Source organism: Anas acuta, chromosome 6, assembly GCF_963932015.1.
Source record: "Anas acuta chromosome 6, bAnaAcu1.1, whole genome shotgun sequence".
Taxonomy (NCBI): Eukaryota; Metazoa; Chordata; class Aves; order Anseriformes; family Anatidae; genus Anas; species Anas acuta.
In genome coordinates this window covers 8,774,395-8,798,376 of record NC_088984.1, presented here as the reverse complement: position 1 = coordinate 8,798,376, position 23,982 = coordinate 8,774,395, and the positions used below count along the sequence as shown (strand labels likewise).

The window sequence follows — 23,982 nt, the reverse complement described above, 5'->3', positions numbered from 1 at the left end:
CACCTGGCCTTCCATTAGGACTTCAGAGGGAAATCTCCCAGTCTCACTCCTTTACAATGACCTATATTCAAACCAGAAGAATATTTCAATTTATTTTAGAGAGTTATTAGATGCATCCTTCTCCTTGACTTCTTAGCATTAGTTGTTTTACTATCATTTCTCTTATCTTACTAAATGGAGTCAAAACCTCCTACAGAAGATTTCTTAGTTGATGCTAAGCTAATGAACTTGAATGAAATTAAGTAGGTGAGGGCAGCTTGGGGAATTCTTTTTTTTTTTTTTTTAATACTAATTATATTTGTCCTTAATAAATATCAAACAGAGCACAGGAAAATATCCAGAGTGCCTTTTTATCTTTTGTTGGGTAAGGAATTACAAGAGTAAATGGACAAAACCTGTTACACAGTTCAGGATGATTTTATTTTCTTCCACAAAAAGTGCTACAGCCTGGTACTGTTTTTGGACTTGATGTTCCATTACATTCCAGTACTGAAACTATCCTCCAACATTACACATTTACAGAAAAACAACAACAAAAAAAAACTTCTCACTGGGATTTAAGTGACACAACCACATGTGTGGGCTGTCCCAGTAGTGCAACTAGGCTCAGAAGGAGCCCTGCACCTAAGGCAAAGAGACATCAGTAGATTAATCCCATAAAGGAACAAGACCAAGACATGTAGTTTCAAATTAAAATATTGCTTCAAATAAATTACATCAATGGCTCTGGTCTTCAGATCTCTGAAGGTCAGAATTGTTTTGATTATGGTTAAAATAGCTGAAGAGCTATGAAAGTAAGCTTGCATGCAGCCCCAAGCCTCTTTCCTTGGATTTAAATTTTTACCCCTGAGACATGTCTTAAGTGCATTTCACAGTTCACCTCTAATGTGGGTCACGTAACTGCTAGCAATATTTGAATTAAAATGATGCCAAAAGTGTTTAGAGGAGGTTGCAGAAGGTTCAGTCTGAAGTACCTTCTTTATTGCTACAAAATAGAAAAAATGCTGAAAGACAAAGAAGCCCTCCCCTCCCTTTCATTTTTTGTGGACTCGTGTTCATAACAAAATGAAGTTTTAAATACGAGTGCAAACACGGGTGTGGACATGTCACGCAGAAGGCCATCAGTCATTAAAAAGTGGAGATAAGGCTCCACGGGCAGCCATGGGAGCTCCATCTCCTCTTCTAGTGGAACAATGTCCAATTGTTAAGGGTTTGTGATTTAACAGTATTCTTAACCCTATCCTGCTGACTGCTTGATAACCTATTTTTTCCTCACTGGAAATGCGAGCTTTAAACTGTCTGGTAAACCACTAGATTATAAAGAGAACTTTCTTGCTGTCTACTTCTCTTCTCATGGTCAAGAACACGTAGAAACCAATATCAAGACAAGCTAAAAACAGTACTTAGACCTTACAGGACAGTTGTTCTAGTTCTTAGGCCTGTTCAAGCAGACCATGTGTTAGATATGTGAGGCTAGCAATATTCCAACCAAACGCTTCTTTCAACCAAGACCCGCAATATGCCTGTGTGGAGCAACTGCAGGTGTGCAGCACAGGCTCCAGATCTACACATGCACTTTGGAAGTGTAATGGCTGCATAAACCTGTCCATATAATGCGTATTGTTGTGCTTATATGATCAAATAGTCTCTGTAATAGATGGCAAAGTGACAGAAAAAAAATATGCAACAGAAGTACTAATTTTTGTGATCAGTGTTTCAAAGAGTTACTATCTACAGTGTTTCAAAGTTATTATAAGTGTTGTTTCAGAAGTTTTCACTAAACCTGAAGACATCAAAACTTAATTGGTTGAAATATCTAAAATAAATCCATTCTTTCTAAAATAAATCAATTCAGTCATTCAAACTACAAGTTCCTAATAGGTTTTTGCTGCTGCAGAAGCAAAGATTTTTTGGACCACTTTCACAGATTAAGGTTCCTAATTTCATCTAAATCATGACTTTCTTGATGTTTCCCTGTCCTCCAAATTTGCTAAGTCAAGTTCAACTTTAAGTCTACATCCTCTAGCTTTTGGCAGTGTCTTTCATATTCTTATTGTTATTTCTGTGTCATTGTTTTTATGGCTTAGTGGTTATTTTGTTACTTAATGCAAATCAAAACCATTTGAAAACCAGGGAAGATTCATAAATCTTGGAAAGGAGAACTGCTGGAATACTAGATATTAGCTTCCTGCCAAAGAAAGAAAAAGAACTAGTCAACAAATAAGTGTGCTCTAGCACACTATGCAAATTTTGCTTCCCTGAAGTGACATGCAAGAATGATTTTCTGATTTTAGCCTTTACAGCATCCTCTGAATAGTTTTTGAAAAACTGAGTATTGTACAAAAAGTATGACACCATGTAGAGGTGTTAAGTTTTATCTGAAAACCCAAATAATGGGTTAATAAAACAAAATTGCTGAATAAGAGATGAAACTAATTAATTGGTTAGCTTACACGTTTTGCTCCTTCCTTAAGAAAAAAATGAAACAGAAATATATACATATATATATATATATATAAATATATATATATATTTAAAAGGTAGGTTCCCTGCTACCATGGAAAGTTGAAAGTGTTAATTTTATATTGAAGTTAAAACCATTAATTCTGTTTTTAATATTTGTCCTTGGTGTTAACAGTGTGGTTATAACTTGACACATAGAGATCATAGCCCTTACATCTTCCAAGGTGTTAGACATTAATATTGTAGGTGAGCATCACTATGGGTTATGTCAGTGTATTTTAATCTAAATTTAAAAGTACCTATTAGGAGTGGTTTTGTTTGCTTTTACTGTACTTGCATTGCACAGGTTATTTTACATATAAACAAAATGAGAGAGTAAAGAATCGCTCAAAAAATTGTCTACAACTAGCTGTGCAAAATTCTCAACATGAACTCTATTAATAAAAAGAGTCCAAAGAGTTCTCTTTCTCTTGCTCAGTCTCTCCCACATAATGGTTGTAGAAATAAAGTTCTGATACTGCAGTCTGCATGCCAACAGACTGTCTTTGAAAGCTGTGACAGAGAGGAACTGATGTGTGAGATGAGGGAAACAACAGTGAAGAAAATAAGCAATTTTAGATGACTTCTGAATGCTGAAAAATATTTCACACAGGTTATTTCATGAAAAATGAAATATTTTTCAGTCATTATTAGATCTGAGAATGATTCCCTAAAAAATGAAAGGAAAATTGCTCCAGTTACTCAAAAAGCGTAAATGCTGTAAAGATGTTATTTACCTGATCTGTTCCCTGCATGAAACTGTTCTTATCTGCTTCCTTTAACCACACAAAGAAAACTCAGCCTTTTTCAACCTTTTTTTTTTTAGCAGAAGATAGTTTTAACTGTCAACATAGAAAAAAGGATTGGATTCTCTATATGCTCCTGGCATTTTATCCCAGTAAGACATTTTATCCTCCTGTTATGCCTACCAAGAAACATGTGAGCATTCCACTAAAACAAATAGTTTAGTTATCATTCCTGTAAGATAAATGTTTGTTCAGTGATACACTAGATATGTCAACAAAGCCTTCAGTTCCCACATGCCCAGTTGACTTCTGGAATCTGGTGGGAGCTTTGTCTGAATATTGACAACAAGACTGGGTGAAATTGCAGTCATCCCGTAGCAGGCAGCCAGTCAGCGCTTCATCCATTCCTCTTCCCAATCAGGAACAGAAGGATTGAAAATTAATAGGTAAAATAAACCTCTGGAAGCATTTGGAAGGACTGAGAGCCAATAAATCATCTGAGTGCTGGTAAATTGTGACAGCATAGACAGGGGTAGGACATGTAACATGATAGATAAGATCAAAGAAGAAAAGGTCACTGGGAAGGTTTGGATGATAAGCTGCTCTATGAATATTGTGAAGTTGTATATATGAGACTGATCACAAATGGAAAGCATCAAAAATATGGTTAGAGAAATACCTGGCTCTAGTATTCATTAGTACTAATGTTAATTAATAACTTTGTGTTCCTGCATCCAAGAGCTGCCATTGAAAATTTTAAGCATTCTCTTTTAAAAGCATTTTATACTGCATAAAAAAAATAGTGAGAGCATATGAACACGTAATTGTGTCACATTAAACTTCATTAGGATACTGTAGGCGCATTAGGAACCTGTAGGTGCAAAAAGAATCACATGCTAGGTATCTTACTAGTCATTACAAGAGGAAAAACATGAAGGTTTGTTTTCAGGAAAGGCATAATACAAAATCCAAAACAAATCCTGCACACTTCATTTATAATCCTCCCTTGAATAGTTATTACCCTTTATTCAACAGAAGTACTTTTATGATTTGTGCTCTTAACATCTGCTACTCTAACGTAGTGGCTACTCTTGTTTAGCATCCTCACCTTTAGCATATCTTTCAGGTTGAAGTAATTACATTTAATAGAAGCTGCCCATTTTTGAAGTTGCCTTTGATTTAGAGCTTCAAAGGGAAGTACTTAAATAGAATAAAAGTCATGACCTGCAAACAAATGCTAGAACAAAGATTAGTTCATACACCCAATGTAACACTATCTATAATTGAAGCATGCCAATGAGAGAATGGTTCCTGGAAAAGATTATACTTCATACTGAAAGAAAGCTTCATTCATATCTGAGCAAGAGGACCACCATTCTGTTGCACCATAAGCAATCTGCTTTTGTTTAGGTGAATCAATAGCCCTTCAAATGATCTTACCATAAAACGTTATGCTTCTGTTTATTTTTAAAACCGTTATCAACCTACTTTCTGCATCTCTGACACAGATTTACTTTATGGCTTGGTGGAAAGATTTGTTGCCTCAGTCATCTCCATTTGTGAAAAGTGAGATTTCTGTGGCCACTTTGTCTTGCCCATTTGCACCAGTAAGGCAGAAACGGCTTCCTCCTTTGGACTTGCCATGTATCCTCTACTTTAGGGTGTGATAATATCCTAGAAATCACTCCGACACCCTTTGTTAATAACAGTCTATCAAAACCATCTATGACAGTCATTCGTATCAGTGAAAAAAACATGATTGCCAGGGGTGACCTTTTGGCTTCCAATTAAAACGGATGTATTTTACTTAGATTTAAAAAAAAAAAAAAAAAAAAAAAAAAAAAAAGTGCTCTGGAGGTCACTTCCAAAGTCCTAAACAAAGGGATGTTAACTTCCAAATGATGGTCAAATCAGCTCCATTAATAGGCACAGCTCATCCATGCAGACCAGCACAGCTCTCCCTATACAGTGAGGCTCTCTTCTGGAAATAACCACCAGCCCAAAGTTCAGAGTCTCCACGCACTGCATGTCAAAAGCAGGCATATAATTACTCAGCTCTGCCCCCAGTGAAGAGAAAAGAGGGATTTTCTGCCATCTCAGAAGTCAACTGTACAGGTCAACAGACTAGACCCCTTCATTAGCCTGTTCCCTGGTGAGAGGAAAAGACTGACAGCTACTTTTCCTACTGCTGATGATGATCAGGACGTTTTTCAGTCTCAGAGTTTCCCTAATATATATAGATTAGGACACACAATTCTAATGTAATTTTAACAAGAATAAATGAATTGCATACTGGAATATGCAATTACACTTTAATGTAAGTATACTAAATTATAAAATAGAGTAATTATAAGCATATTACAAAATTATACAGTGAGCTACACATGCCAGAGATGGTAATGAATATTTACTTTCCATGTGAATGAAAACTGATATAATATTCAGCTGATTAATGCTAAAATTATTTATGTTCTCCTCCCATTAAAAGTAAAAAAATAAACAACACAGACTGAATTGATATATAACTATCAATAATACAAGTACGACATGGAACAATATACAGTAAAATAACACGAAAATTCAATTTAACTTTTCTAATGACCTCAGTGTTGCTACGTCTCTACCCAGATTGCTCAGAAAGTATCTCAGCTAAAGATGATCCTTAGTGAAAGAGATGAGAGTCATCCCACTGGAATATAGTAGGTACAAAGTATTTTTTCTTGTAATTCAGTGTTACTCATTTGGCAGCCAATAGACCAGATCTCATCCATGGTACAATTTGCCCCCATTTTTTCTGGGCAGTACTTTGTGCTTGAAACTGCTAAAGGATATCCAAACATCTAGTTCCATGAGCTCTGGTGAAAAGAATAGAGAGAGTTATGCTGTTGTTGTTGTTGTTATTTTCAGTGTCAATATCTGATTGACATCTGTAATGTACAGGACTGCTGAGCAGTCTCCTGTCACACAAGGCTCTTACCTTGTGATAAGTGAAATTTGCAGTGCATATTACAGCAATGAACTATCTATACATATCTTTCAAATGGGTATTTGATTGCCCTTAAGGTTAGTTAGAAGTTTCACAAGTGAAATTTGTGAATTTTATTTCCAACAAAACTATAGAAGTGAATACTGACAACACCAAAAAAAGGTATCTTTACAGTATCTGAAGGAAATTGTCAGTACAAGTAGCTTTCAGCAATGAGCAAAAGACAACTGTCAGTGAAGTGACTAAATTTTATAGCCATTCTTACTGATGAGTTCTCGAAGTATTAAAGACATTGATTTAGAAATGGAAGCAGTGGACAAGAATTTATTAGAAAGCAAGAAATAGGGCACAACTCTGAAAATCAATGCAGTTGGCAAAGAGAGGGACAAAAATATGGAAAAATGCAATCACCTTTAAAGTGGAAATTAAGAGAAACATGAAATAGGGCTCCCAAACAGAAGGACCTAACAAGGCATCTTTGCCTTGAATGAATGAAATATGAAAAGGAAAGCAGCAACTGCTTAATTGCTACAGGGCACAATGATAATTTTATCTTATGACAACATTTGTTTGATAGCCAGGTTAAACCATTTTCTGTCAGCTAAGCAACTATTTTAAACTTGTCACTGTTAAAAGGCAGCTGTAGACCTTTCTAGGAGTGAACATAGACAGGGTATGTTTGTCTCTGTGATTGTCACTGGCATGACAGCAGAGGAAGTTGAGGCCAGTACTGTGCTGCCCACAAAAACAGCTGCAAACAGCTCCATTTTAAATCACAGGTAAGAAGTACTGCACTATGTATGGAGACATAGAGACAGTTCTCATGGTGGAAAGCAGTCTAGGGTGTGTCAATAAGAAACAGGATTTCAAGTTAGCCATAAAACTCTTATATACCCTGCTAGGGTAGGATACCTGACCACACAGACACACTTATCAAAACTTATTTGTAAATCTTATTAATGATTTTTATCCCATCCCTACCTGAAGAACAGGTAGGCTACGAACATAGTTTTGCCTGGTTATCACCTAGAAGAAAATGCTAGAAGAAAATGCTCCACCACCATTGCCTCTAGGAAAACAAATCATAAAATGTAGCCTAACATAGCTTTGAACTTCAGTATAAATTGTCATGCATTTCAGATAAACATTTCTTTTTTCTTTGCAAAACAAATGTTTTATGCCATAATTCAAAATTACCATAAAACATCTAATAAAAATAAAGATTATCTCAAACCATAAGATTCAGAAACTAATCATGGTCATTAGCATTATATAACAGTATAACAGTGTGAGAGAATAAGATTATAGTTTCATCTAAAACCAGAAGATATATACATATTTCAAAAATGTGCATACAATACACTGCACTATGCAAACAATACTCTATCTTCAACTGGACTTCTATCCCATTACTAGACAACATTTTGCATTATAAATTGTATCAAATAATAATAATATATATATATATATATATAAAAGTAAAATCCATATATGCAAAGTATATTGAATCTGATTGCACTTCTGTGTTTCAGCTGATTCTGTCTAGGATCTCAGACCATGACCACACACCAGCTCCTTTTTCTCACTGTCCCTTTCCTCTTGTGAAACAACAGAAAGCAAGGGCACATGAGCTCCTGTTATTTAAAAATAACCTTTTCCTGCATTGCCTTTGTTTCCTGCCTACCTCTTTTCCCTACAGCTTGAGAGGGATCAAATTTTGCCATTTGAGTTGCATGTTCTCCTTGGGGAAGAGCACAGAAGCCAAGAACTGAATGTAGCATAGTTAATGTTAGACACAGCCACAGAAGTTCCTCTGTGCAGAATGGCAAAAAAATGTGACAATGATTATGTCTGTTGTACCTAGCACAAACCTTTTACAACATCATTTGGCTGAATTTTGGCCAGCACTGCTAGGTTTTCATTTTATTGTGCCAAATGTAATGTTGGAGTGCATGTGCCATCTTTAGGCATTTTAACATGCTGGATGAAAACCCAAGTGCCCTAAGATCTGAGCATTTAATCAGAGCTATCACTCTGCTTTTACAGATGCTACCTGAAATGATGTAGACAGGGAAAAGTGCAGGAAGGGACCCTAATATGTACTCTTTATTAAAATAAAAAGCCAAAATAAGGCTAAAGGTATGTTTAATTGGTGAAATGAGAATTTCATAGTGAGACACTTTTAGAATTTATCCTAAATTATATGTTAATTTACGTTTTCTGCTGTATGCTACTACTCTGGCCTAGATTGCTACCTGGACTGGGTACACACCAGCCTGTAGATGTAGAAACCTGACTTTGCTGCTTACTTATTTACTTCACATAATAGTAGGAGTTCTTCAAACCTCACCCCTTTAAAGCACTGGGCAGGAGGATCAGGACTGTGTGAAATGTGTTTAAATTTTGTCTTTTGCCAAAAAAAAAAAAAAAAAAAAAGCAAATATAAAACCAAAAAGGACATTACTGTTCAGGTGGAACACTTCATCAAGCTTTAAAACTGAAGTATGGTTTAATCTTAAAACATCTGGGGATGTACTAGATTATTGGCTGGTGTAAATCAGCATATTGCTCTGTTTTCTTCTGAAGCTGTCAGCCTGTCCATACTCTTTATAAATGTTGTTGCAGAGAATATTTAGTAAGAATAAGACTCAGAGTTCACCATTTAGTACTTCTCATAGCTCAAGTGAGAGTCTCAGCTATCTGGAAGTCTGCCTACGCCCTTGTGTTTGAAGGTGCCAGATCCAAATCTAATCCAATCAACCCATCTTTGATAATTACTGGGTAGGGATTTAGTAGGACATTTCTCATTATGCCAATCTAGTGTTTCAGTACACTATATCCCTAGTGACTAGATGCCTTTTTTTTTTCACCCTCCTTTATCTTTATCTCTCTCTAGTATTTCTTCTGTCTAAAGCCTTCAAATCGTGTTAGCCAGCTGCTATATTTATTAGGCATCCTCAATACATTAAAACATTGTTCCCTGTGAAATGTGCTGTTAAGTATTACCTTGGTTAGTAATTTAATTTAATAGGATAGTGACAACACATTGACATTGTTCAGGTTTGTGACCTAATGATTTATGAGACAAGTTACATTTGCAGACATTGATTTTGGTAACTGCAGTGAACAAAAGTGAAGAACAATTTTCACTTTTTTTTTTTTTTAAACATCTTTCTTTCCTCATCTCCTAGTATTACTTTGTTCATAGAATGGCCTCTTTTAAAGCTCTCTGGCAGTTTGAAAGAGGTTTTAGGTCATGGCATTACTTTTTGAAAGATGCTTAAATCTTTTGTACACTTGAAAACTTCTGTGCATCCCAACAAGTGCCAATTAATGTGTTCCACATCACTGGGCTTTAGAAGTGATATGATAAAATGCACTGACTGTAGTAATCCAATTTAAATGACGGTGATAACTTTGTGCCTTGATGCTTAGACGAAATAAGGAGGACAAGTGATACAGCAATCTCATCACAAGCAGAGTGCTTTCCTGCATCAGTTGGTGAGTGTGGCTGGCCAGAGCTGGCCCTGTTTACTTAGATGAATGCTACTGGGAGCATCTGAGTAGAAGTCAGGATCGTTCACTGCTCATAGAAGAAATGCTCTCCTGTGTCACTGTTAGCTACACCAGTCTCACCATGTAAATCAGGTAGGGTGATCAGAATGGAGAGGAGTGAGGAAATGTTGTGGGAGGTAACCTTCTGCAAACAGCACAACAGATGTTAAGAATTGCCCTACTTTTTTCCTCCATCCATACCCAAGTGGCTGTGTGGAACAAAGCATACCAACTTTGTATCAAGGGAGAGAATGCACAAATATTTGCCATCAAAAATATGCTGGTATTTATGAGATGTTTGAGGACTGAGAGTGGAGATTGTGCCTGTGATAGGGCTGTAGCCAACACTCAGAGTTTTCTGCAGATGAGAAGCAGTGAGCAACAACCCTCAGATGTAGATCAGGCAGTGAACAACTCACCTGACTGTCAACTTAGTAAGGGCTGACACAGGGAGTGCACCCTGTATGGGCTGAGAGAGAGGATCCACACTCCCATACTGGTCCCCACCAGCAGGAACCGTGAAGGACAAACTGGGAGTTAATCGAGTGCTTTACTCCCCTAGTGATGTGTAACTAAATTTTCCCACATCTAGAAACTGTGCAAGAGTCAATCAAGGTTCACACAGTAAAGACAAATAGCAAACATCTTCATTCCTTCCTTTACTCCAGGTTGAGTGAGAAAAGTCATGTGCTGGTTAGACAGACTGCCAGACTAAAGCTAAATCCATGACAGACTCATGGATTACACCATACTAGGTAATACCAAAACATTGCAGTATCCATCTGAAATCTACATGTAGAAGGTCTCTTGTTCTATCAAAATGTATCCCAATTTAAATCTTCATGACCGATTCATGTTTTCCAAAGACTGATGGAATCTCTCCACCTCTTCCTCTCCCCACTTCTGCCCTCATCCTGACACCCCCAAGCATGCTACGAAAGCAAGCAACATTCATTCACTGTTAGAAGCCCTGCTCCATTACTCTGTTCAACTTGCTTCAATTTATGTCATGCTACTTCACATTTATATCCTTTTCACATTTATTTTAAGCTATGTTCTCATCCTCATTAAATATCTTTTCTAGCTTTAGTCTGATTTGGATATACTAAGTCCATGACAGCATTTTAATAGGATCTTAAATACAACTTTGTCTACTTTGTAAACTCCATTATATTTCTTGCACCCTTGTCCTTTTCACGTCTTCTGATGTTTTCTAGTTAAATAACATTCTTTTAAAATGTGAAAAAAGTGTGTTTTTTCTTTTTCAATAACGTATCTTTCTATGCATTTATAAATAGCAGCACCTTTCTTACACAATATTATCAAGAGGATTTCTATCTGTCTCAGTGCTGCATCAATGAAAACTAGCAGAAGTGGTTCTACAAAAGTCCTAATGAGAAGCAGAATACAATAGGTGACACCTGGTAAGTGTCATACTGCATCCCATCATTTGAGCTTACCTAGCTCATTCGAGCTATGAGTAGCTTGTGCTGTAAGCAAGCAGTGCTGCACTGTCCTTTGTAGGTATATCATAAAAGACACTTAATACCAATGTGGGAGACATAAGATTAATGATGGAGGAGATTTAAGAGAGAAATTAAACTAAGTAGTGGTAAGAAAAAAAATGGCAGACAATACCAGGAAGGCCTCTTGAATTCACTACTCTATTAGAGAAAAATTTCTTGTTAATACCACAAGTGTGATAGTAACAACAGCAGAGATTGAGATTCCTTTTCTGCACAAATATAGGACCTTATCACCAGTCTTGCAGAATCATCAATTTCCATCACCAATTTAAATTTGCATTGGGTTTATAAGCTAATATTCTGTTGGTTAAGGAATAACATTTTATGCAAAATAGAATCATAGAATCATAGAATATCCTGAGTTGGAAGGGACCCTTAAGGATCATCAAGTCCAACTCTTGACACCGCACAGGTCTACCCAAGTTCAGACCATGTGACTAAGCGCACAGTCCAATCTCTTCTTAAATTCAGTCAGGCTCGGTGCAGTGACCACTTCCCTGGGGAGCCTGTTCCAGTGTGCAACCACTCTCTCTGTGAAGAACCCCTTCCTGATGTCCAGCCTAAACTTCCCCTGCCTCAGCTTAACCCCGTTCCCGCGGGTCCTGTCGCTGGTGTTAATGGAGAAAAGGTCCCCTGCCTCTCGACACCCCCTTACGAGGAAGTTGTAGACTGCGATGAGGTCTCCCCTCAGCCTCCTCTTCTCCAGGCTGAACAGGCCCAGTGCCCTCAGCCGTTCCTCGTACGTCTTCCCCTCCAGGCCTTTCACCATCTTCGTAGCCCTCCTCTGGACACTCTCCAACAGTTTCATGTCCTTTTTATACTGTGGTGCCCAGAACTGCACACAGTACTCAAGGTGAGGCTGCACCAGCGCAGAGTAGAGCGGGACAATCACCTCCCTCGAGGTGATTGTAAAAATGTACCTTTTTATTGCATGGGGTTAATACTTTCATCCCTCTTCTACTATTAAATTAGATTTTACAATAAAATAATTATTTGGTTTCTGTGAAGTTATTGATGGATGGAAATGTATGTGGCTTTGTGATACACATGTCTCTGTCAATGTGACTACCCACATTTGAACAGATCTGCAGAGATCACTGGTGTTAAACACTGCTATTCAGTTAAGATCGTTTCAGCCAAAATAATAGAATTTAAATAAATTTTTTGAATGCTATATTAATTCTAAATGAACAAACATAGTTTAGCAAGTTTATCTGCTTCCAGATCTATCAAATGCCACCACTTCTCACTGGTGTGAGCGTAGTGAGATCAGCACTCTGGTACCCTGCCACAGAGTCCCTGTGTGAACCTGAACATCTCACTTACAGACAGATCGAATTATATACTTAAATTTTAAGTTCTGCAATCCAGAACCCAGATGGAGTCACTGAGGGCCCCACAGAGGATGAGGAGCTGTTCCAAGCAGGAACAGAACAGACAACAGTCAAAAGCTGCTGTAGCCTGATTTAATGCAGCATGGGGTACTGGGGTACTCCCTGGGCAGGAGTCGAATCCTAGACCAGGATTTGATTCCCTCTTCTGCCCTGGAGCCCTTAAACTCTGATCCTCTTAAACTAGCAGACTATATAGGTTAAGTTGTTTTTCTTCTGTCCTGTCAATCAAAAATAAATAAAATTAAATAATAAAATGATTCACTAGGCCAGAATAGGGAAAAACAACCATTAGGAGCCATGTTTCCCTAGCCTTTGTTACTCTGTCTCACCTCCACAAGACTCATTTAAGAACTTCACTATGGAAGCAACCTTTTTTTTACATGCTCTTCCTCAAATCCTGAAAGTCTTGTCCTAAAAGTACTCATAGCACTCATTTGTACATGGGTACAGATGCTGTAAATACCATTGCAGAATTATGAAAGGATAAGAATAACGAGAAAAAAAAAAATGTACCTTAAAAATTACCATGTTAAAAATATATATATATATATATTTGAAATACAACTCTAGAAGAAAAATTTTACAGAAAATCCCATATTTGCCATGAACACATGCACAGTTTTTATTCCAAGGGACAAAAGTTTCCATTGTGTTTATGCATAAAATATATCAAATGTATTTGCAGAGAATCAACCAGAATCTCTCATTCACTATTGTAGTTAAAGATGGGGGAAAAAAAAAAAAAAAAAAAAAAAAAACAACAGTGTGGGAACTGTGTATCCCTTATAACAGAGTCTCTCAAGGCTAGGCACAATTCTTAAACGTCTGCTGCCTTCTGCCTTCCTGGTACTATGACTATATCTGCAGTGAAAGCAATAAGCTTAGTCAAACATACGGAAAATTAGAAATCAGAACATTTTCAATTATGGTTATTTCACTCTGAAATCATTTACTCACTTTAGGAAAATCTTTCCAATTTTCAGACTTGTCAGTTCTCCCAGTATCTTGAAAGTCTCTCAGTATCCTAGGGAAAAAAAAATCCTGTAATTACTACATCATTGAAAGGCATCACAACTGTGAAGCATCACAAACATCACAGGAGTCCTCTCATTTACCTTCATTGGTTTTCATATCATAAAAGGCTGGAAGATGCTCACAAAAAAATAGAGAAGGTAAAAGCTATGATGAAATGTATGCATATAGAGTCAACAGAGTAGCTGAAATTAGTTGTGGGAAGTTACTTTTCTTTTACTATAACTGATTAAAGCCAACTTAATGCCTATTTTATGATTTTCTAAGCTAACACCACCTCAACTCCTTGCTGGAATTTTCCATGAGTAAAGAACTCATATTTGTTTTGCTTTTGAAATTATGGTTTTCTTCAGAGGCTCCCGGATACTATCACATACAGACACTGCATTGCAGGTATTCCCTTACAGAAATAGCACTGAATCTTATGCCACACTTATTGATTTATTGTTTAGAGAACTTCTAATTACAGTAGCACTGAGTCCAGACTAAACTTAAGAATGGCTATACCAAACTTAAGATTTGCTCGTTACTAGTACTGTTATTTGTTTTGTTTGTTTGTTTTGGATACTAATGTGCAAGCTGCCCACATCAAAAGAATATGGTAGGCCTACATGCGTAGTGAAAAGAACTGCTGCTACAAAGAGTTATCTTCACATGTCTGTAAAATGCATATGTTTTATTCCCGTTGTTGACAGTGTAATTAAACAAAGAACCATACAATTTAGTACAATACAGATAAAAGATTTGCACAAGATCACTTGTGGCATCTTCAAGAGATCTGGCAAGAAAAGACAGATCTTAGTTTCTGCCCAGTGTTATGGTGACAAATTTTTCTAGAGCCTACCAAATCTGATAAGAAGACTCCTGGCCACTCTATGAGCCTTCAGAAGAAGGTTAGTCCATATCATCATGAATTTCTACATTGTTATTTTCTGTTTAAGAGAGTCTTATGAAAGAATATTAACTAAGCATATGACATCGCTTTCCACAGTCAAGAGTTCAACCCATCAAGCAAAGCACATCAGTTGCAACAGCCTAGGAAAGTCTTACACATCAAGAACATGCAATAACTTTTTCAAAAAGCATACAAATGTTTACCTTCAGTTTTAAGATGAAATCTTTGTACTGGACACAATCTACCCAACCTATCTGGAATTAATTTTTATTGTAATACTCTAGAAAAATAATACTCAAAACCTCCTCTAAGAAGACCTGATTTTTAAGTTTGAAGAAAAAAAATCTGTCTAGATCACATTAGGATGTATTTTAAACAGTTAGGTTTGGATCAGATTTGGATTTAGATCAAACATAAAGAAATCAAAGAATAAGTTTAATTTTTGTTTGTTGGTTTATTTATTTTTTTCTGAGAAAAACGTAGGTTGAGAAACCTGTCTGGAATCCTATCCCCAACTGGCAAGCACCACAAAAATTGACAAATAAAATTACTACACAGAAACTGTAACATCAATGACTGTGTTTTGGAAAAAGGGAAAAAATATAATTACAGAACACATTTCTCTTATAAGTCTGGTCTAGTCCAGTGACAAAGTGAAAGCAAAGGAAGATGCAAAACAAACTAATTACATATCAGTTATTCTAAAATGGAAATAATAAACTTCTGCAGACAGTGCAAAGTAATTGAAAGACTTGTTTTTTTTTCTCAGAATTACTTGTAAATGAAGGTGGCTTCTTACCTAACTGCATTTTGTTCTTAAACTATGTGTAAAATCGTAATATTAGATAAAAAGTAACCAACAAGAAATCACAATTAGTTTGCCTACATTCAAGATGTTAAAATGAAGCTTCATATTACATCAAATGAGCAGAGTGGAATTAATCAGTACACTGAATTTATGATACTACAGTGAACACAGCTCAGCAGTAATTAGTCCAACAGCAGGTGTATGTGTAAAATCTAAATACATATTTAATAAATTGGACTAGCTTGCTAATTTTTACTTTGGATTTTCATTTATAATCATAACATTTCAAACATGCATCACTACATATCTTGAAAAGACAGTTTTTGGGCTATCAATTTCTGCAGAAGTATATTTGCTTGGCACAGTACAGAATGCTTCCATTTGTTATTAGTGAAATAAATATACACTCATGAAATTAAGATAAATTTACTGTGTCACTTTTACAGAGCAAAACATAGCATATTCCTATGGCTTCATTCACGGAACAGGCCATGCCTGATTTCTGCTTGGGGAGGGAAGCACCAACTTGTGCAGAAAGGAGATGGGGAGGAAACCAGGCAGCATGTAGAAAAGCCGACTTCATCCAATGAGTCTAGTAATGCCACACTTCCTCTTTGCTTAATGGAAAGAGACGAGTTTCTCTAGAGAGCAATTCAGATCAGGAGTCTAATGTAGTTGTTTTGTCTCCTATCTCTCCCTACTTAATACAGAATGTGTCTAAAAACATTAGTTTTAGTAGAGTTACCCCCAAAAGCAGCTAATCGACTAAGACATGTATTGAGACTAATTAAGAGCTTGATTTTCCTTTATTTCTAGGGCATCAGAAAGTTCCAGCATCTCCAGATAACCCAAAGTTCCTGTTAGGCAAATTATGGCACTAATTTAAGACATTTTAAACTCAGGGCTAGTGGTGGGCTGTTGGGGGCACTGCAGAAATCTGCTGTGCTACTCCTTTAACAATCTGCTGCATTGCTGATATCCTTCCAGTGTCAGGGGAAAGGCTCAGAGACCAGTTGGCAGAATAGATGCATAAGCAGTAAGTTCCTAAAACCAGCAAGGTGACTTCTACATCATAATGCCATCTGCACACAACTGCAGACAGTCTGGTGTCTAGAGACCCAAGCAAAAAAAAAAAAAAAAAAAAAAAAATCGCTCTTGTTCCTTTAGAGATGTACCTATTGGTAAATGCCACTAATCAAACAAAACAGCTGACTGCCATGTGTAAGTTCAATTCTGTTTGCCTAAATTATTGATTATAGTTTGTATAGCAAGTATGAAGATATGACCTACAAAGCTGGATTTGAACTATCCAAAGTATGTGAAAACTATATATCCTTATGGCACTTGTATCTGAAATCAGACATTAGCCTCTGAGCACAGCAAAGAAAAGGAGCTGTGTTGAGAGAAATACTGAAAAACCATTGGCAACGGCCCTGCCTGCCAGATCTAGCCCTGGAGTCACTTTATAGCCCAAGAGGGCTAGCAAAGTATAAGCCTGGGGAATTGCAGGAGTAGTGCAAATGTGGTAGAAACATTGTTCTGTGGGATGGCCAGTAATTTCCTGTTAATGACAAATAACTCTAGACACCAGTGGTACTCCAATAGCTTCAATAGACTTAGCATTGTTAGTTTAAAACTGATATTTGTAGCAACTGTTGATCAGCTGGGGTATTCAGGAAGACTAAGCAGGAAAACTGACATCAGAGGAAATACATCAAAAACAATTTTTGAAAAACAATCTATACCAAGTAAAACTGTATCTTCAACTGCAATAAATCACTGGAATTGGAAAAGTGAAAAAATTCCATTCCTTAACACTTTTTTTTCCTGAATTTTCAGAATTATTCATGAAAAGTATCCAGTATCTGAGAGAACAGAATGCATCCTTAACTAGAAAGATAACTGATGACATGGAACTGCTGCTGAGACAAATTTGTCCAAAAGTCTAGAAACAATATTCTTCCATGTTTTCATTGCAGTAATGTATTTGGTTTTGTATCGTTTGCTGACAACAAATGGATATAATCCCATCTGTTCTATATGCCTTCCAGTGATGAATTACCAGCTGTCAGATGGGTTCTTGTTATTTGGGGGCAAACTTAAAAGAGTTTTTAATTTCATTTCAAAAAAATATCAAGTACCTCCATATTTAGCTTCCATAATAATCCCTCTGACTCCACCTAAGAGTGGTCTGAAAGCATCTGTATTCCTGAACACAAATAAAACAACCTACATATAGTTGATAAGTTACATTTAATATGGCTGATTAGCAATACCTGTTAAACCTCAGCAACAGATCAACAGTTTATACTGACACTTCAGATATTCAGAAGAGATTCCTAAAACAGAAGGTTTGAAGAAGTGTGTCCATTTTCTCACCACGGCCACTGCCTGGCACAACTTCTCAGTCCTATTAGAATGACATCAAAGCTGCTCAGGGAGCCTGGAAGGATTGTGTATTATCAGTGTTGTTTACTGAGAGATGTATTACAAAGTACTGCAATGTGCCCTCTGACACCCAAAGAACACAAGATTTTTCAGCCAGAGCCGCTGTTGCATTGCAATTGATAATTCTGTGTCTTTCAGCCAAGGTATAACCTCATGGTATTGCTAAGGAACAAAGAGAATTGTATTGTCTTATTCTTCCTTTTCTTTAGTTCTTGCTCTATTATTGTAATGCCAAAAGGGTACTGGACTTCAGATGCCAGCAAGGTTGGCATTTCATAAAGGACATTCAATCAGTCAACAAGCAACTTCTGCAGTTTTTAAATTATTGTTCTTTGTCCCAGTTCATCTGTTGCTTCTTTGGTTCTTTGATATCATTGACGAATGGCCAGATTATGCAGCATGGATTGCAAAATAGAAGTGCAAATTGGAAATCACAGAACAGGGTCTCCCATAACACAGCAGGCTGATCTAAAAGCTTTTTGCCCAGTGACCTTGCAACATATCCTTGCCTCAGAGCAACCACTCAATAGTGTGGTAGATGTCTGTGTCTGACATTTCATTAGGGCATGACATGGTCCAGCACACCAGGGTTTCTGTGAGCAACTGTAGGTTTTTGACAAGTTTCAGAAGAAAGGTCTCCCACCAGAAAGGCAATATTTACTGAAATACCTAGGTACCCCCCTCTCCTAAGTGAGTCCATAAAATGTGGTATTTCACTGCATTATAGCAGCTGATAAAATCCAATTAATAAAGAAGATGGGACTGTTTGGAACACCTCATGCAGGTCAGGCTCATTCTCCATTTGTGCATATTTCTTGCCTTTCATAAACACTGCATTTATCCTTGACTTAAAACTAGATCTATACCTTTTGCAGAAAAGATTTTTTCAACAGGTGTCAAGGGACTGAAGTAGAATTTTCATTTTGTTACGCTCAGATTTCACTCCTCCAAGCACCCACGCACTGGGGAACCTGGGACTCAAACAATTCAGCAGCATATCTCACTCAGGTGTCTTGAATCCACCGCTCAGAGAACCTCTCTTCATTTTGGGAGAAAACAACTGACATGAGACAGGAGTCCTTGTCTCTGGTTGCAGAAAGGAGTTTCAGCAGCATGCCAGGAGTAAAACCTGCCTTTTCACTTCCAGTCCGGGCTGACAACTGCTGTCCTGGGTGATAATTACACAAATGCTGTGGGATCTTCACTCTTACCTCTCACAAGAAAGAAGTAAAACAATTTTTTATCAAAAAAGTAAACAAATATCATAATGATAAGTACATAACTTCCTTTATAAGGGGTGTGTAAATATAAGCCTGCTATTTGGTATGATGGTTATTACATACACATCTTTCTGAGTATTTTAGGTGCTTACAAGTCTCTTATTATTAGAGTGATGCATATTCTTTTATGAATGTATCCTCAGAAGACCTTGATAGTAAGGGTAATGTTATTGCCTTCTTTTTCAAATTTGTGGAAATGAAACACAAGAAGGTCTATATTAAGCACAAATAGATGAACTCGGGATCTTCACATGGCATTATCCCATAATAAAAAGAAAAAAACAGAAGTCCAGATTTTTCAGTCCACAATAACTTGTTGAGGAAAGGTCAACAAAATTACATTTGCTTAAGTTTAGAAAGAGCATATTGATTATATATACCAGTTCCATGAATTTAAGGAAGGGTGAAGTAGTAGAAGAGAATTCCTAAATCCTAGAGGCTTTCAAGGAGAGATTAAAGATCTATTTGGCCTAAGAAGATTTAGATTAAGTTGTTTTTACTTTTGCAGAAACAGGATGGTCTTACTGACCTCTGGAGGTGCTCACTGACATAAGCTGAAAGTCCTTCTGTGCCTTCAGAGTGATTTAAGTCTGGATCTAGGTGACATAACTCATTAAGGATGATCTCAGTGGAAACTGAACACATCCCAGTGCCATCCTTTTAAAGTCAGTACAGCCTGCTATGGTAGTCACTGGGATGAGTCAATCCAGGCTCTTCTATCATTCAACAAACTCAAAGGTTTACACCACTGCTGTTGGTAGGCAATGTACACAGACAATGTAATCAGGCTAACAGTATATACTTATAAAAATAAATAAAATAAACAGCTGATGCATTAGCTTATTTTAACATTAGGAAATAATAGTCCTTTCAGATATAGTCCAACACAGAATGTTGAGCAGCTGCAGATACAACTAAATATAAATAACTCCTGGAGTTGTTATAAGCTCACTGCATCTCAAAATTGGGCTTTTACATGTCTGGCCACTGTGGTGATTGTTACTATTAAAAGCGAGTACAGAAGAGATAAATAAAAAGCACAGTGATGCTCTTGATCGTTCACTTATTTCTTTCCTGTAGCACCCTATTCTATTGGTAAATATATATATATATATATATATAATAAAATACAACTATTCTTAATAGCATAATATTTAATTAACTTTTCAAGACAACATTAAGCAACACACCAGATGCTAATGAAACTCTGGAAGTCCATTATGTAATGAAGCACATATGTACCAACGTATTTTGATTTCAAGTTGGTTTAGAGATTACAGAGAGAAATTGGAAGCTACAACCTCGAGATGCAGTCTCAATACTGCATGCAGACATGCAATAACAAAAGGAAGACAACTGATGGTATTGGGAGTATAATTAACAGTTTAAATAAAAAATTATTATCAACAATTAAAACCCAAACCAACCAGTGTATTCATCAGATGAAAACAACTATGACAGCTGGCAGCACTACTGATAAATTGCTTAAAAATTAAAATGAAAACAAAACAAAACAAACAAAAAAAAAACTCAGAAATCATTGGTAGTCTGAAGGTAGCCTAGAAAAGACTCAAAAAAAAAAAAAAAAGAGAGAGAGAGAGAGTAAAAGATGTGTAATTTGATAAAAACTGAGTGAAGATCTGCAAACAGGGAATCATGATCAAAGGATTAGGCCAGGAAAATTATCTATTTAAAATCCTTTAAAGTTACCAGTGTGAATTTCTAAGTCTCTATTTCTGCCTAAATGTAAAATCTCTCTCCAAGGACCCAGTTCAAAGCCAGTCAAAGTCACTGAGAGCTGTAAATTTTGGATTAGGCCTTTATGGTCATCCTGAGAATGTCTATAATTACCCTCATTGCATTGCCCTTTTTAGAGGGAAAGCAAAACCAGCATGTGGTGTCCCACTCTCATGTGTGCCCAGGGCCCAGAGCTGGGAATTGAACCAAATCATGACTTGTCCCAAGCAGTCCCCTAGCTGCTGGACCTGTGGGCAGTAAATAAAGCCTTCCCTCCTCCCCCTGCACTTGCTCAGAAAACCCCAAAGTGGTGCTTCTGGTCATATTAAATAGAGAAAACAAAAAGAACAAATTTTCTGACGGCCTCACTGCCTCAGAAAGTAGCACTATGTTGCTGGAGTGGCATGAATTTTCATGTGCCTTTGAATTGCTGTGGTGCTGAAAACATAAATAACAGTTCTACACAAAGAGAATGGAAATTGAAGCAATTAAGAATTAGTTTTTGAAAATCCAATCCTCTAACCATTGGGACATCATTTTACATGACATTTTTGTTACGTTATTGTGGCAGTACACAGCTATGTTAATATCCTTTTACCTTATCATATTCAGGAATGTCTCTATTCTTAAACATAAAAAAATAAAAGCAACAAATATAAAATATCTACCATATTTTACAGGAATCCTCCATAACATTCCACCTAATCTCCATGATATTACTGCATCTAGTGCAGTAAATATTTTTAAGGACTGAAATAATGCAGCAATTCTAACAATTGAATTGATGCTCAGAAGCACAATTATTGTTTCTCTCCACTATCTGGAAACATTCAGTTTCAAACTCTTTGAAGTAACCTAAAAAAGAAACTGCTGCAGAAGCTCAGTCCATGACCACTGTCAAAAATGTTATTGCTCACAATAAGATTACTGCAGTGACTGGGACAATTCCCACTTCTTTACAGAATGCTTAATAGTTGTTACACATATTACCTAATAAAACATGCACTTTTTCAAGCATAGGTGGAACATAAAATTCATGTAAGAGCTTTATGTGAAGGTGAATGAGCATAAAAATGAGCAAAATGAATGAGATACAGTTTTATTGACGTAATGAAATCTAAACCCAGCAAATTCTCCCTCATTTTAAAATTAGCAGTTTCATCTATGTTATTATTATGCGGTTCTCCTTTTTCCTTTGCCCTCAATGTATTGATTTTTCTTTTCTGCTAATGAACTAGGCACTTTGACAAATGTAAACATGCCAGTATCCAGTAATTTCAATAAATGAGTGTACTAAAAAGTATTTACAGAGATATTCCACAGTAGTCACAAAATGCTTATGTTACTAGTCATCATCAATGCCCACTACATAAATGTATATAATTGTTCAAGTGTTCCATAAGCCATTGTTCCCTGGTCGAAGAACTTGGACAAACTGTTTGACTTATGCTGTGCTCACATCCTCAGCATGCATTGGAGATGTGCCAGAGGAATAAAGTACCCAGCAGATGTTAATTGTGCGCTAGACCACACTGCATGACTCTGCATTGTACATGATTTTAAATATTCCAATTACCCAAAGATATAGGGCAGACTTTTCAGACAGACTTCTGCACCTTAAAATTATTTTTGGAAATGTGCAAGGAAAACAAAGTTAAGAGCTTATGTAAAAGACACAAGGAATTAAGACGTTTTCAATGAGTTTCCCCAGATTTTACATATTATGCTAACAGAAAGAGAAATTAAGCAAAATACAAGTAAAGAAGTTTTGGGAGGGAAGATATATAAGGACTAGAAACAACTGAAAAAGCCTAGAATAAACAAAGAGCAGAGAAAGCTTTACAATCGGCACCGTTGCCTCACTGGTAAGGCAGGGGCCCTCTACAGACCTCTGACTGCTCAAGAACTAATTCAGGAGCATAAAGTGGGGGGGAAATGGAAATCTGTGGATTCAAAGATCCACAGTGGAGTTTGCGTATTTGAATTCTAAATCCGGGTTTGTAAATTTCTCCACACTAGGCCTGTTAAAATACCAGGCCTAGAATACCAAAGACGTATAATAAGTCCAGATCTGTATTTTGCATCAAGATATCACCTCATCTCACAGCTTTTTTGTTTTTGTTTTAGAAAGCTTAGGTAAAAGCTGTCTGATTTCCATTTTCCTTCCACCAACATGCAATGATCATCTTGTCCAAGGTGCCAGTGCTTTGGATATGAATTTTTTTTTAATAAACTTTTCATTCCATGATTATACAGGGTATGCACAACAGTACCCTGCTCTTACTTTGGGTACTGTTTTGATTTCTTGCTTATATTCTCCTTTAAGAACTCCTCCTGTGTGTATCCTAATGACCAAATAGTCATTAGGTAAGCATCAAATTAAGAAGAGAGACATTTTCTAGAGTTGTTCATTTCATGAGACAATGAATTAGGCTTCTTCAAATAACTGCTACCTAAATATAATTAGATAGGTTTACAAAATATACTCCCATATATATTTTTTTCCCTCTAATGAAAATCATAATTCAAAGATATCAATGTGTAAATTTTAAGCAGAATCAAAGGAGCTCATCAACACACAAGTCTTTTATTGTCTGACAAGCATGAAAATTTCCTCTAAGTAGAGATTGATTTGATGCCAGTTTGCTGCAATTAGGAAGTAATTAGCATTCTTTCAAAGTGAGGACCAGAAGAATGGCCGGAGGTTGATATTCAGTTCAATGAATAAGCAAGAAAAATGGTGTCTCCCCATCTTGCGTAGGTGCCAATAGAATATGGAAATCTCTGGCTGTACTGTAATTCAACTACCTCTAAGGCCAAACCCAAGAAGTACAAAACAGAGACCTTTTTAATTACTGAACACATCATACCTTGACTCCTATAAAGAAGTCTGCTAGCAGGTTTTCCTTATTATTTAACATGTCTTCAGCACCTTTTAAGATGAATATGTTGCCCTACTGGCTTATTGACTAAAAAAGCTCAGCTGTCTTACTTACCAAGGATGGTAACATTACACAGAAGACAAGTCCAAAAACTTCATACCTTTTAAGTTCTACTCTAATGCTTTTTTTTT

The 23,982-nt window shown here is 36.6% G+C and overlaps 1 long non-coding RNA gene across 10 annotated transcripts in view; it reads right to left on the bottom strand.

The window, feature by feature from the left end:
* Positions 1-23,982, bottom strand: part of LOC137858904 (uncharacterized) — a 296,077-nt gene that overhangs the window by 178,132 nt on the left and 93,963 nt on the right. For all 10 annotated transcript variants that reach the window (XR_011098068.1, XR_011098066.1, XR_011098064.1 and 7 more), the window contains exon 3: positions 13,667-13,733. This is a non-coding gene — a long non-coding RNA (uncharacterized lncRNA). The remainder of the gene's footprint in view (positions 1-13,666; positions 13,734-23,982) is intronic.